The sequence below is a fragment of the Salminus brasiliensis genome, chromosome 16, assembly GCF_030463535.1.
Source record: "Salminus brasiliensis chromosome 16, fSalBra1.hap2, whole genome shotgun sequence".
In the NCBI taxonomy this organism is placed as follows: domain Eukaryota; kingdom Metazoa; phylum Chordata; class Actinopteri; order Characiformes; family Bryconidae; genus Salminus; species Salminus brasiliensis.
The window spans coordinates 5,642,688-5,655,583 of NC_132893.1; the positions used below are offsets into that span (position 1 = coordinate 5,642,688).

At 42.4% G+C, this 12,896-nt stretch overlaps 1 protein-coding gene and 1 long non-coding RNA gene across 3 annotated transcripts in view; one reads left to right on the top strand and one right to left on the bottom strand.

Moving 5' to 3' along the window:
• The window catches only part of pdlim5b (PDZ and LIM domain 5b), an 81,206-nt gene that overhangs the window by 28,119 nt on the left and 40,191 nt on the right, over positions 1-12,896 (top strand). The window lies entirely within an intron of this gene.
• Positions 88-7,640, bottom strand: LOC140537279 (uncharacterized). The gene is made up of 2 exons (XR_011977650.1): positions 7,545-7,640; positions 88-599 (listed from the first exon to the last, which is right to left on the bottom strand). It is a non-coding gene; the product is annotated as an uncharacterized lncRNA (long non-coding RNA).

Genomic DNA, 12,896 nt, shown 5'->3' on the forward strand with positions numbered 1-12,896 from the left:
CACACACACTCTCTCTCACACACACACACACACACACACACAAGCCCAGTTTAGCTGACCCAAATCTCAATCTAGAAATAAGTCAAGTCAAGTCAAGTCAAATTTATTTGTATAGCGCTTTTTACAACTGTTGTCGTCACAAAGCAGCTTTACATAATTATTACTTAATAAAGAACAGAGACAGAGAAGAAAGAAGAAATAACATGAAGCGTCAAAGACCCCCGTGAGCAAGCCAACGGCGACAGTGGCAAGGAAAAACTCCCTCAGAGCTGGAGGAAGAAACCTTGGGAGGAACCAAGACTCACAAGGGGGACCCATCCTCCTCTGGCCAGACTGTTTTAAACATTAATGATAAAAATTACCAAACCAGGTACAACAGAAAGTTAATAGTTGTGATATTAATAGTGTCAGACAGGCACGAGTCCATCTAGGTTTCAGCACGGCCACCAAACAGGCAGCAGCGGCTGGCGGGTGAGCCATGGGTGGTGGCGGGTTGGGGGGGACCCGCTGGCTGGACTGGTAGGTGGCAGCTGGTTAGATGCAGGTAGAGGGGACCTCAGCGGGCAATCTTCCTGCAGATCGGGCTGGGTGGCCATTTACTCGGGGAAGGTAAAGAGAGAGAAGTTAGTTCTAAGAGGAATTTTATGGAGTGCAGAGAATGTTGATCATCAGCATCTGGGTATGTCTGATGACTCCGGCAGGTCTGATTATCACAGCATAATTAAAAGGAGAGAGCCAGAAGGTAACACGGACACGGGCGTACCCTGAGAACACCAGCATCTATCTGCTCCACCGTCAACAAACCTGAGTGATCGCGTGTAAGCAGCGAGACGACAGCTCCAGCATCTCAGAGTACTACAATTCCCTGGGTCCGCGAACCCCTGGACCTGCAGCCCTTATCTAAGAAACATTAATTACCAAAAGCTAAACTAAACATATAAGTTTTCAGTTTAGATTTAAAGATTGAGACTGTGTCTGAGTCCCGAACATTATCTGGAAGGTTATTCCAGAGCTGGGGGGCTTTATAGGAAAAGGCTCTTCCCCCTGCTGAGGTTTTCAGAATTTTGGGAACGCGTAAGAGGCCAGCACCCTGAGATCTAAGTAGTCTTGATGGTTCGTAATATACTATAAGATCCTGCAGGTACTCAGGAGCGAGGCCATGTAGGGCTTTATATGTTAATAAAAGAATTTTGTATTCAATACGGAATTTAACTGGGAGCCAATGAAGTGCTGATAGAACTGGACTGATATGGTCAAATTTTCTAGTTTTAGTAAGGACCCTGGCTGCAGCATTTTGCACCAGCTGAAGTTTATTGAGGTTCCTGCTGGAACAACCTGACAGTAACGCATTACAGTAATCTAGCCTTGAGGTAATAAAAGCATGTACTAGCTTTTCTGCGTCTTGTAGTGATAAGGAGTTTCTTAGTTTGGAGATGTTCCTAAGCTGCATAAAGGCTGTTCTACTAATATTAGCTATATGTTGCTCAAATGATAAATCTGAGTCGAATGTGACGCCAAGATTTTTAGCTGCTAAACCAGGAATGATGGGAGAATCTGCCAAGTCTAACATTAAGTCTGATAGTTTATTTCTAGAGTCTTTTGGACCTAAAAGGAGAACTTCGGTTTTGTCACTGTTAAGGAGAAGGAAGTTATGTGACATCCAGAGTTTTATATCCTTTACACAGTCCTCCATTTTCTGTAGTCTAAATTTATCGTCAGGTTTGGCTGATATATAGAGCTGTGTGTCATCTGCATAGAAGTGGAAATTAACGCCATGTCTGCTTATAACTGAGCCCAGTGGTAACATGTATAATGTAAATAATAGTGGTCCTAAAATTGAGCCTTGCGGAACTCCATATCTTACTTCTGTGTAGTTTGAAGATAAATCATTTATCTTTACAAATTGGAAGCGTCCCGTTAGATATGACTGGAACCATGATAGGGCTGTCCCTGTGATTCCAACCATTTTCTCTAATCTTTCTAGTAATATAGAATGATCTATTGTATCAAAGGCTGCACTAAGGTCTAGTAGGACTAATAAAGATACGTAGCCTTGATCAGAGGCAAGAAGGAGATCATTCGTAATCTTCACTAGGGCTGTCTCTGTGCTGTGATTGAGTCTAAATCCAGACTGGAATTTCTCATACATGTCATTTTTACTCAGGTATAAGCAGAGTTGTTGGGCCACAGCTTTTTCTAATATCTTAGATACGAATGTTAAGTTTGAGATGGGTCTATAATTAGATAATACGCTAGGATCAAGATTTGGTTTTTTGATTAAAGGTTTTATAACTGCTATTTTAAGGGTTTGGGGTACATGCCCAAGGCTAAGGGATGAATTTACAATTGTTAAAAGAGGTCCGATTATAATTGGGAGAATTTCTTTTAGCAATTTAGAGGGAATCGGGTCGAGTGTACATGTTGTACAATTAGCTGAGGATATAATTTTTTCTAGTTCTGGCTGTGGAAGTGGGTAGAAGGCTTCCAGCCTTTGTTCTACAACTAAGTTTTGTTCTAAAGCAACTACATCGGGTGACGGCCATGTTTGATTTAATAAGCAGGGTTGGATTTGTTGTCTAATATTTTCTATTTTATTATTAAAATAGTCCATAAAAACATGACTAGTTAAAGATGTTGGGATCTGGGGTTGAGTATCTGCCTGGCTTTTAGTAAGTTTAGAGATCTCATTAAAAAGAACTCTGGGATTGTTTTTGTTTTTCTCGATCAGCGAGGCCAGATACGCTGAGCGAGCTTTAATGAGTGCCTTTCTATACTGACTAAGGCTGTCCTTCCACGCAGAGTGGAACACCTCTAGTTTGGTCGTCCGCCATTTACGCTCTAGTTTCCGCACTGTTTGTTTTAAGGTACGAGTTTGATCACTGTACCACGGTGCAAGCCTTTTTTGCCTCATCATTTTATTTTTGAACGGTGCTACTTTGTCTAAGGTTGATCGGAGGGTATTCTCTAGATCGTTTGTTAATTTGACGAGCTCCGTTTGGTCTGACGGAGTGTAAGCTAAGGTCGATAGGGGTGGGAGATTTTTAGTAAACTGTACAGTTGTCATTGGTGTTATTGTGCGTTTTAGGCAGTGTTGGGGAGAAGAATTTACATTTTGCCTTAGATGTAGCTCAAAGGAGATTAGATAATGATCTGATATCACTGAGCTTTGAGGTAAAAGCATAAAATAAAAATAAAAGCATAGAGGGTAAAAATGCTACATAATTCGATACTGTGCGTTTTGTGGAGATGGTCAGTATTAGCTGTATTCTGTTCTATCTATATATCTATTGCTTAGCACCGAAACTGAAGCTGAAATTGACTGCATACTTGGCTTGGACCGAGAGCTATAGATAATATTAAACAACCCATTCGTTGAAGTACACAGCCAATGTGCTCAATGCGGGTGGAACAGGGGCTAGGTGGGTTCCAGGTGGGCAAGGGCTCTGAATGTGTTTGTACATAATTATTTACTGGCATCCAGTTGGGCTTTCCATATAGGCCCCATCGTTATAGCCCATCCTAATCTCACATGGAGTGCGATGCAGTGTATACAATGCAGATGGGGCCCATGTTTAAACCCTCCTAGTCCCATTACTGACCCTGGTGGCGTATCCCTGTATGTGGCCAACATTTAACCCAAGGTTTCTGGTTCCCAGTTGTGCAACCCATACCCTGCATGAAATTATGCAAGTTGGACTTTTTTATTCTCAAGTAAACACAAAGGGAAATGTTGAGGTCAACAAAAATTATTATTAGAGGTCATACATTATATATAGGTCCATATATTGTACAATAAATCCAGGCAGGCTTATACAGTGCGTATACTTGTCTAAGTTTCAAATAATTTAAGTCCTGTTTTTCCCCAAATCATTCAGTCAGTGGAGGAATATTTTTTGCTGTTGAGTCTTAGGCCAAGATGAATCCACAATCAGTCAATGTCAGGGGGAAAAAACCCACCAGGGCAGAGATAAGATCAGTAATTGTGTTGAATATGATGGCTGTGTGCTGTAGACAGTGCAAAGAGCTGTTTGGTTAACAGAGAGATCTCTGCCATGCCTTTCCCTCGGGGGGCCTCTTTGCTGAGCATGCAGGATGTAATGCAATCATGATGTTTGGATTCAGCTCTCTCTCTTGTTTTAGCCTGCTCTTGTGCTCGGTGTTTGCTTTATTATCTCCTCAAAGCTGAAGTTAGTGTTAACATTAGTTGGATAGTCCTCAAGAACACTGTGGAGAGTAACGAGTTACAGTTGTTGATTACCATTCGTCTTGCAGTGCAGATCTGTTGTAAAAGAGTACTAGCGTCATTTAATGAGAATATCATTAATCAGGATTAGTCATACGATAGTTATTCTGTCTTCAGGGCAGCCTTGTCTGTTTATTCCTCCTGTGCTGGAGAGCACGTGTCCTGCTGGGTAGTTAAAAAGGTTGAATCTAAGGACACTGGAGTCGACCCAGGTATATCGGTCATTTGTTTATATGGACCAGCAGTTGTTTAGATCAGAGGAAAGTGGACCTAGGCCTTGATACAGGAGCTAAGTGGGGTCAGACAAACGTTGGGGCTCATATACTAGAGTTATAGGCTTTGGGGAAGGAAATTGAGAGCGACAAGGATTGTGCAATAGCTCTGGAATCTGTCATTAAAGTTTTTTTTTTTTAATGCATTTTTCATAGACGTTCAGAGTTTGACAACGAATCTGCGAAAATAATCAAACCCGACCTGCTATCAACTAAAAATCCACAAGCTGTTCCAGCACCACAGGTTTGCTATTAAAATCACATTGCGCTTAAAGGAGAGCAGAGTTTGCTTAGAGGTCCCTGAGAGCTATTTCAGCTCTGTTAGCAAAGCATTAGAAACCACCCAGAACACAGCTGCGCAGGGCCCGCGACTAAGCTATTACTCGTAGGGCCTTAATAAACTGCCTGACTGCTGCCCCTCCTGTAGGTGTGTGTGCTAATGTGCTGCTGAAATGTGGAAAGGCCTTGTTATAGTGCTATAGTGCTAGTGTTATAGTCTCAGAGTCTTCACGAAAGATGATGCCTACTGGAGATCGTCGCTCTCGCAACATTTTTACATAACGTGAACCTGGCAACTTTCTTTTACAATGTGTATCAAAGGCAGTTTAAAGGTGCCATAGAATGCCTTTATTGCGGATTTTAAGATGTATAAATAGTGAATATAAGACTTTGATTGGGGTGAGAAATGCTCAGATGCATTGTTACAAGTCTATTCACCACCCTATTACTTCGCTTCAGAATGAAACACTCTGATTTTCCTTTGATGGTGGACTCTGGAAACAGAGCTCAGTGATGAGTTTGGCTTTTGTTGACTGGTTTGCATCACTGAGACGTTCCAGAGGAACCATGTAGCATAGTGTAGCAAAGCTTTGTTCGCAGCACTATAATATAATGTTGTTGTTTTTTTTTTAATTATTACAGAGTCTTATCAGATAGTGAGGAGTGTGTGGTTCTCCATCTGATTGTAGTACGTATCCCCACTCGCTCTCCTGACTTTAGCTTCCTCGCATATTAGGTTTGAGAGACCCTCCTGTAAACACTGGCACAGAAAAAGGTGCAGTCATTAGGCTTGATTTACGCAGCAACTTTGCTAGCTCCGACTAGGACTAGCAGGGCTGTTGCTAGTGGGCTAAGTGTTTGTTCATTTTTAGGGGCTCCAAGTGGTCCAGTGGGCTAAGCTGCCAACTATGGTCCAAGGATAAATGATTCAAATCCTGGGTCATGCTGCTTGCCATCAGTAGCAGGAGTCCAAGAGGGTGTAATTGGCCTTGCTCTCTCAAGGATGGGTTGACTCACTTCCTTCTCACATCACTCCCAGTATGATGTTGGTCAGTATAGGCGTCTGTTAGCTGTTGTATTGGAGCTGGGGGGCCTTGGTTTCGGAGGAGACATGTGCTAGTCTTCACCCTTCTAGTGTTGTGGGCATTGCTAGTGATTGGGGCGGTTCACATGAACGAGGACCGAGTCACTGCCTTCCATATTAAGTAGAAAGTGGGGTTAAATTAGAAAAACAAATCATGGTTTGTCACTTCCATATACTAAACTTTTATACTTCATACTAGCACAGCTTTAAGCAAGTAACTGTTGGTTGTCTTTGTGGTGTGCCTGGGTGCATTTTTTCCACGAGGTAGGCGGCGACAGCTAGCAAACGGAAGGCAATCATCAGTCAGCCGTAATTGGTGCTGGTTCGTCCTTGTCCTAGTGTGTCTGTGCCCTAAGAGTTGTGTCTAATGTCATGTGAAGTGAGTGACTGTCTGTATAATAGCGCTGCATTATAAGAGAAATTTACAAACCCATCAGTGCAGCAGCACAGTCTGTCTAATCAGACTGTAAAAGCCTTATTTATCGAAGGGAGTATTCACTTTTACATGCTTATTTATTCTGCCCCTGCAAGGAAAGACTAAGGAGGCACTTTAATCTAATGGAGTGTAGAATTGCACTGTAGCACAGATGCTTGTAATCTCCTGGATGCAATAAATGCAGGGACATCAAACACTTTGAGACTGTGCCACACAAGACGACACAGCATTATGTTTTACAGCCTTGCTTATTTTTCAGAAGGCCTGGACAAATTAAAGATCAGTGTTTGCAGTTAGGCACAGCTTCGATTTACTTAGGAGTACTAGGCCAAACAGTGCCTGTTTCATTCATTCTGTGGTTGTTTACTCGTGCCTAAGAAAAGAGCACTAAAAGATGTCATGCCATGTTGAAAGAATACTGGCTGCAGCAGAACCCGTAGAATGCTCCTCCTCACTGGTGTGAAATGGATTGTGCAGACTTCCATCTGTCCCCTCCTCCTCTGAAACCAGACTTCGTACCTCCTTGTGTCAATTCAGCAACGCTGAGGAGTGCATTGATTTCCTCCAATCATTTCAGACCACATGCTCTTTTCCCTTTCCTGTTTTCTTAAGGTTTGTTTCCAGCCTGACTTGCGAGAACTTTCTGAAATGATGCGTGTTGAATGGCGCCTGAGGTTTGGGGCAGGTTTGTAGTACATCCATGTCGTCTCTTCTGGAACTGCGTTCTTCAGAGGTTTCTTAACCAGGATATGTGAACCTACTCAGGTCCACGTTCAGCTGTGGTGAAGCTCAGCACGCTAGCTGTGGCTGGAGGAAGGTTGTTTGCAGGTCAGAGAAGCCTGTGTACACAGTACAGCAGTGATACAGGTGGGAGTTGGATCTTTTCATACACAGCAAGTTAAGCAAAGGCTAGCTTAGCGAGTGGGCTACAGATCCAAAAGCACAGGGAAAAACTGTGAATTCAGCTTTCTGTCCTTTTAACAGCAGTCGCTTAATCATTTAAAAAGAGTCATTCAAAAATTGGATGCTGCCCAACCCTCAACTCAGCATATGATTAATGGCCATCTGACTATTGCTCAGCTATGTTTCCATAGTCAGGAGAAACTGTGGAGCAGTGTGATGCCCGGGCCTTTTTGCAGGAATACACCGGTGTTGACCAACAGGGGCACACCACTGTGTACATGTTGCTATGGTGACGGAATTCACCAAACATTGGCACTACTGTCCTACCTGTGATGCCACAGCCACCCGTGGTCTAGAGGATGGCCGTCCTTTTCCCCAAACACGGAGTGTGATGCTAGCCATTGTAGCTGTCTGTGTTTTTCTCAAAGCATGTTGAGCCGTCCAATGGTGTTATGTTAGCAGCAGTTCAAAAAAGACATAGCGGCACTTCAAGTGATTCAGAGGAAGGAGGAACTTCCCCATAGCTACTCCCTTTTCTTTAAAAACATACAGAAATGCAAACTAGTCTCTGAAGACTTTAAAGGTACATGTGAAATTCTTCTTCTCCTCTTTTTTTTGGCTTCCCCTCAAGAGAATTTCCACCACAGAGTTAAGAGACAGCACCAGCTGTGTCACGGCATAGATCATCTTCTCCCTGCTGAACTTCAAGAGTACAAAGCCTTGTTGCAAACATGGCATGTGGGTGTTTAGGGGACGTGTTAGAAAGAGCAGAAGCGGTTAAAGTGAGCGTTTTGGGCCGTTTTACGAGGCAGAGGAAAACCATTGTGACCACGCTGCGCTGGAGCGGGTCTGCAAGCATGAACTCGCTCCCTCCTCTGGCCCCCACTCTGCTCTCCTGCTCTCCTCTCCTCCTTTGTTTTGTTGGATTATACACACTGGAAGCTTCTCTTAAATGAACTGGAAGCCCTGTTTGTCTTTTGGGGGTTAGCTTTCGTACTCTGGCTGACTTTTTTTTTTTTTTTTTCTTCTGCTTCTTCTTCTTCTTTTTTCCCCCTTATTTCAGCGGTCACCATAAGGTCAGCAGGGCTCAGAACAGATAGAGACACAAGTAATCCTTTGTCACGTCATGCGAATTTGGCATTTTTAAACGTTTATAACTTTTAACACAGTGAGAGCTTTGTATTCACATGACATAGATAAGTTCTACAGTGAATATCGCTGCTGTCCAATGAAAAACACGTATCTGTATTTGTCCTTTTAGTTGCCCCCATCCTTTAAACCATGTAGCTGCTCTGTACTTTGTGTAAGTAATTCTGGATGAATGGACCAATAGAAATGCTTCCAAATGACTTTACTTTCAGGGAAAGTTAGGAAGGTTTTTTCCCTCTCCTGTAAAGTCACCATTTTTGAGATGCACATTTTTCATTGGACAGCAACAAAATACTCCAAGTTGCCTTATGTGAATCCGGATGAATCTGAGTCAAATCTAGAGTCTATTGGGTGTGAGCCTGTGTCAAATCTAGAGTCAAATCTGCAAGTTTTGAGTTTCTGAATTGCGGGTCTAAGTCAAGTGTCTGGTCTCTGAGGAGTGAATCTGAGTGACGTCTGGAGTCTCTTAGGAATGAATCTGAGTCAAGTGTCAAGTATTTATTCACTGAGGAGAGAATCTAAGTCAAATGTCAAGTCTAGAGTGTCTGAGATTCAAGTCTGAGTCAAGTTCCTAAAGCGCAAGTCTGAATCAAGTCTATAAGGAGTAAATCGGGGTCAAGTATCAAGTCTATAAGGAATGAATCTGAGTCAAGTCTGGAGTGTCTGAGATCCAAGTCTGGGTTAAGTCTGTCTCAGTCAAGGCCCAAGTCCCTAAGGAGAGAGTCTGTTATAAGTCTGAGTCCTATCTCAAGCCTCTTAAGACAAGATTCTGAGTTTAGCATCAACTCTGAGGGGTGTGTGTGTCAGTTAGGTATCAAGTCTTTGAGGTTCGAGTCTGAATCAAGCCTTGACTCTCTAGAGTCTCCATTTGTTTTTTAGTTTTTTTTTTTTTAGTTTTTTTTTTGTATGGAGTTTGAGTCAAATTGTAAGTCAGTCGACCCTATCTCTGTACTGCACATGTCGGTTTACTATCCAAGCTAGAGCAGTTTTCTTATAGATTAGATCTTTCTTTAAGTTCAGACAGAGTTAAAGAATGTTGCTGTTAAGGCCAGAAACGTCTAATTAGCCCCATCACACTCCGCTGCCTCCAGCTTTATATAAACTGTCGACCATGCTGTGTAAATCCAGACCTTATAATTATTCCATCAACTAACACCACCCTGCCACGCCATCAAGACATGTACACTAACTTGGGAGTCTTTCTTTAATAAGCAGACTTTATGAGGTGACATGGCTTTGGTATCCAAGAAACCTTCTCCGCTTGGCAAGCCGTTGTTTTCAACTGAAGACATGAAAACCAACCCCTTCACTTCTCTGTATTGGAGTAAATCATCTCTCAGTCAGGTTAATAACAGCACTCTCACTGGTGCTCGTGGCCTAGGAGTAAAAATCATTAACATGTCCGTTTACTTTGGAGAGCTGTTTGAGAACTGTTAGCAGGTTACTATGGGCTGCCCACTAAAACAGAGAGGTGCTACAGAAGAGTAATGCTGTTTGTCCTCCAGAAGAGCCAGAAGCAGCTCTGCCAGCACCAGCCATGCAAAGGCACTCAGGCCTAGCTGTTTACAGTGCCTCTCACACACTCACGAGCGATAGACACACTTCAGTGTGTGAAAGAACTCCGAAACTGTCTCCTCTCTTTCTTTGTCTGTCTCTCTTTGTCTCTTGCTTTGCCTCCTAGTTTGTGTCTTTGTTTCTCTTGTTGTTTTTCTTTTTCTTTCTTTTTCTCTCGCTTAGTCTCTCCTTTGTTTCTTGTGTTCTTGCGTTGTCTTTTCTTTGTTTCTCTCTTTTTTTTTTTGTTTCGTTTAATTTTATCTCTTACTTTGTCTTTGTTTTTTCTTTGTCTCTGTTTGTCTCTCATGTTATGTTCTTAATTTTATTTCTTAGTATTTCTTGCTTTGTCTTGTTTGTTCGTTTGGTTTATTTGTCTCTGACTTTCTTTTTTGTCTCTCTTCTTTCTTTCTTCTCTTCTCTCTTCTCCATATTTTCTTCTGTCTCTCACTTTGTCTCTTTGGTTCTGTTTTTTGGGGGTGTTTTTTTGCTGTTTTTCTATTTTTCTCTCTTTGTCTCTCTCTCTCCTTTTTCTCTTTTTTCTCTAGTAATGTTTTTTCTTTCTCTTGCTTTGTTTGTTTTCTTTCTTTGTCTCCCTATCTTGTTTTACATTATCTCTCTACCTTTGTCTTTGTTGTTCTTTTTATTTTTTTTGTCTTGCACTGTTTTTCTCTCTCTCTCTCTCTCTCTCTCTCTCTGTCTCTCTCTCTCTCTCTCTCTCTCTGTCTCTCTCTCTCTCTCTCTCTCTGTCTCTCTCTGTCTCTCTCTCTGTCTCTCTCTCTGTCTCTCTCTCTGTCTCTCTCTCTGTCTCTCTCTCTGTCTCTCTCTCTCTTTCTCTCTCTCTCTCTGTCTCTCTCTCTCTCTCTCTCTGTCTCTCTCTCTCTCTCTCTCTGTCTCTCTCTCTCTCTCTGTCTCTCTGTCTCTTTCTCTCTCTCTCTCTCTCTCTCTCTCTCTCTCTCTCTCTCTCTCTCTCTCTCTCTCTCTCTCTCTCTCTCTCTCTCTCTCTCAGCGTAACCCAAAACATTCGCCTGCCGGGGAGACAAATTGGACCTGACACACCTACCACTGTATTGAAAACATAAACCCAACAAAATGTCATTCACATGTCCTCACCTTTTCATTTCCTCAGCCGGCCGTTATCCTTTTATCTCCAGTTCCTCTCCTCACTCTGACTTTAAGAGTCATTGTGAATGAAGATGAAAAAGAAAGCAGCAAATCAGAGCCAGGGGTTCTAAACTGCTGGACTACTACTCCTCTAAGTCACTCTTTCTCTCTGCTTTTGTCTTTTATTGGAAGATATTTGCTCAGCTTGACTCCACAATGTCCATTTCAGGTCAGGCCAGGTTGAACACGGGCGCAGTGTGATGTGCTGCTGTGCTTGTTTAGAACCCCTCTGGTGTAATGGCTTGTAAATGAGCTGTCAGACAGTGCAAGAATGAAGTTGTAGGAAGAGTAAACTGCACACTGCACTTTAATGGACCAGACTGCAGACCTTGCTTTTAACAGGCCTTTGTGTCTAATTGGACCTGCAGTATATTGTGTAGAACAGCAGTTGCTGTTCTGTGTGGTCCTCTCTCACACTCTGCCTTTGTATAAGACATGCTTTAAGCCCCAGTGTTGGATTTCAGTTCATTTTTCATTTTCTCATTCTCTCAAATTCATCTCCCCTTTCTTTTGTTTTTGTTTCAAGTGGATCCAGAACCTTGAGGTTCAGGACTAGAGCCAAACCAGGAACATTCATGGATCAACAATACAGTTTCAGCTGTATTAAGCCTAAATCACACCAATACTCCATCACTTAAACTATAGTTAGGTTATTCTGATTCTTATCAGTTAATACTCAAATCATTAAAACTATAGGTGGGCTATTCTGAAAGCCTTAATCACCATATCTGACAATATTCTTCTCATTAAAACTATAGATGGGATATTCTGAAAGCCTTAGGGGCCAACAAAACTGGATCAGGACATCCCATGTTTTGGGGAGACATTCTCTAGGTCAGTCTCCATTCAGCTGAGCTCTTTGACACGTCAGGAGATGCTTTAAACTCCAAACAAGCCCTGAACCTGCTCCAGGGTCTCCCACTGCTCTTTAATGTACTGTAACACTCACAGGAGTTCAGAGCCCCAGCCTACACTCCTACCCTCTGCCTTGATCTGGGGTCTTATTCCGCTGAGCGGAAACACAGATGCTGCACGTCTCTTCAGTGTCGTCGTGTTTCACAGCCTTTCTGTGAGGTCTGGAAGCGTCCACCTGAATCTCGCTCCTGTCCTGCAGTGCAGGTTATATGGCTTTATTAACCCCTTGCTTGAACTCCACTTATTAATATACAGTTATAAATTTGAAGCTTCTACTGTAAATTATTTAGTATATTCTGTAAAGTTGAAAGACATGTTATGAGTGTGCGGGACCATAGTGTGGGCCCACATACTGACCTTCAAGGTTTAAGGGAGGTTAACATAGACAGTGCTGGTTGTCATCGTGACTTATCTACTTGGCACTGCATGGCTGTAGCAGTGGTGAGGGCAAGAGGTCACTCACTGGCACTCTTATCACCCCCATCAGCCTCCTGGCTTGTAAACCCCCCTACTGTCCTCTATTGCCCTCTAGAGATTAGCTCTACAGAGGCATGTGATGAGGAGTGAATTGTCACATTTTGACCTTTTTTCCTGTTTAGACACTTTTCAAAACTTCTCTACTTTCAAGTGGCTGGTACCTTTGGGGCAAGCAGCCCCCCACTCCCGTCACAGGACAAAAGGCCGCTATCTAGTATATAATTTTCTCTATATTTAATATAGTTTACTTAGATTTTCCACAGAAAGTTTTTCACTGTAGTTTCACTGGTGTTATATTCCAGCTATTACGATTGTTAGCTGTAAGCAATATTATCAGTCGCTTAAGGTACTAGACCTGAACTTTTAAAGTTTTATTCAATATCATTTGCCTTAAAAACTGTGATTCCAAGTATTTTGTGCATT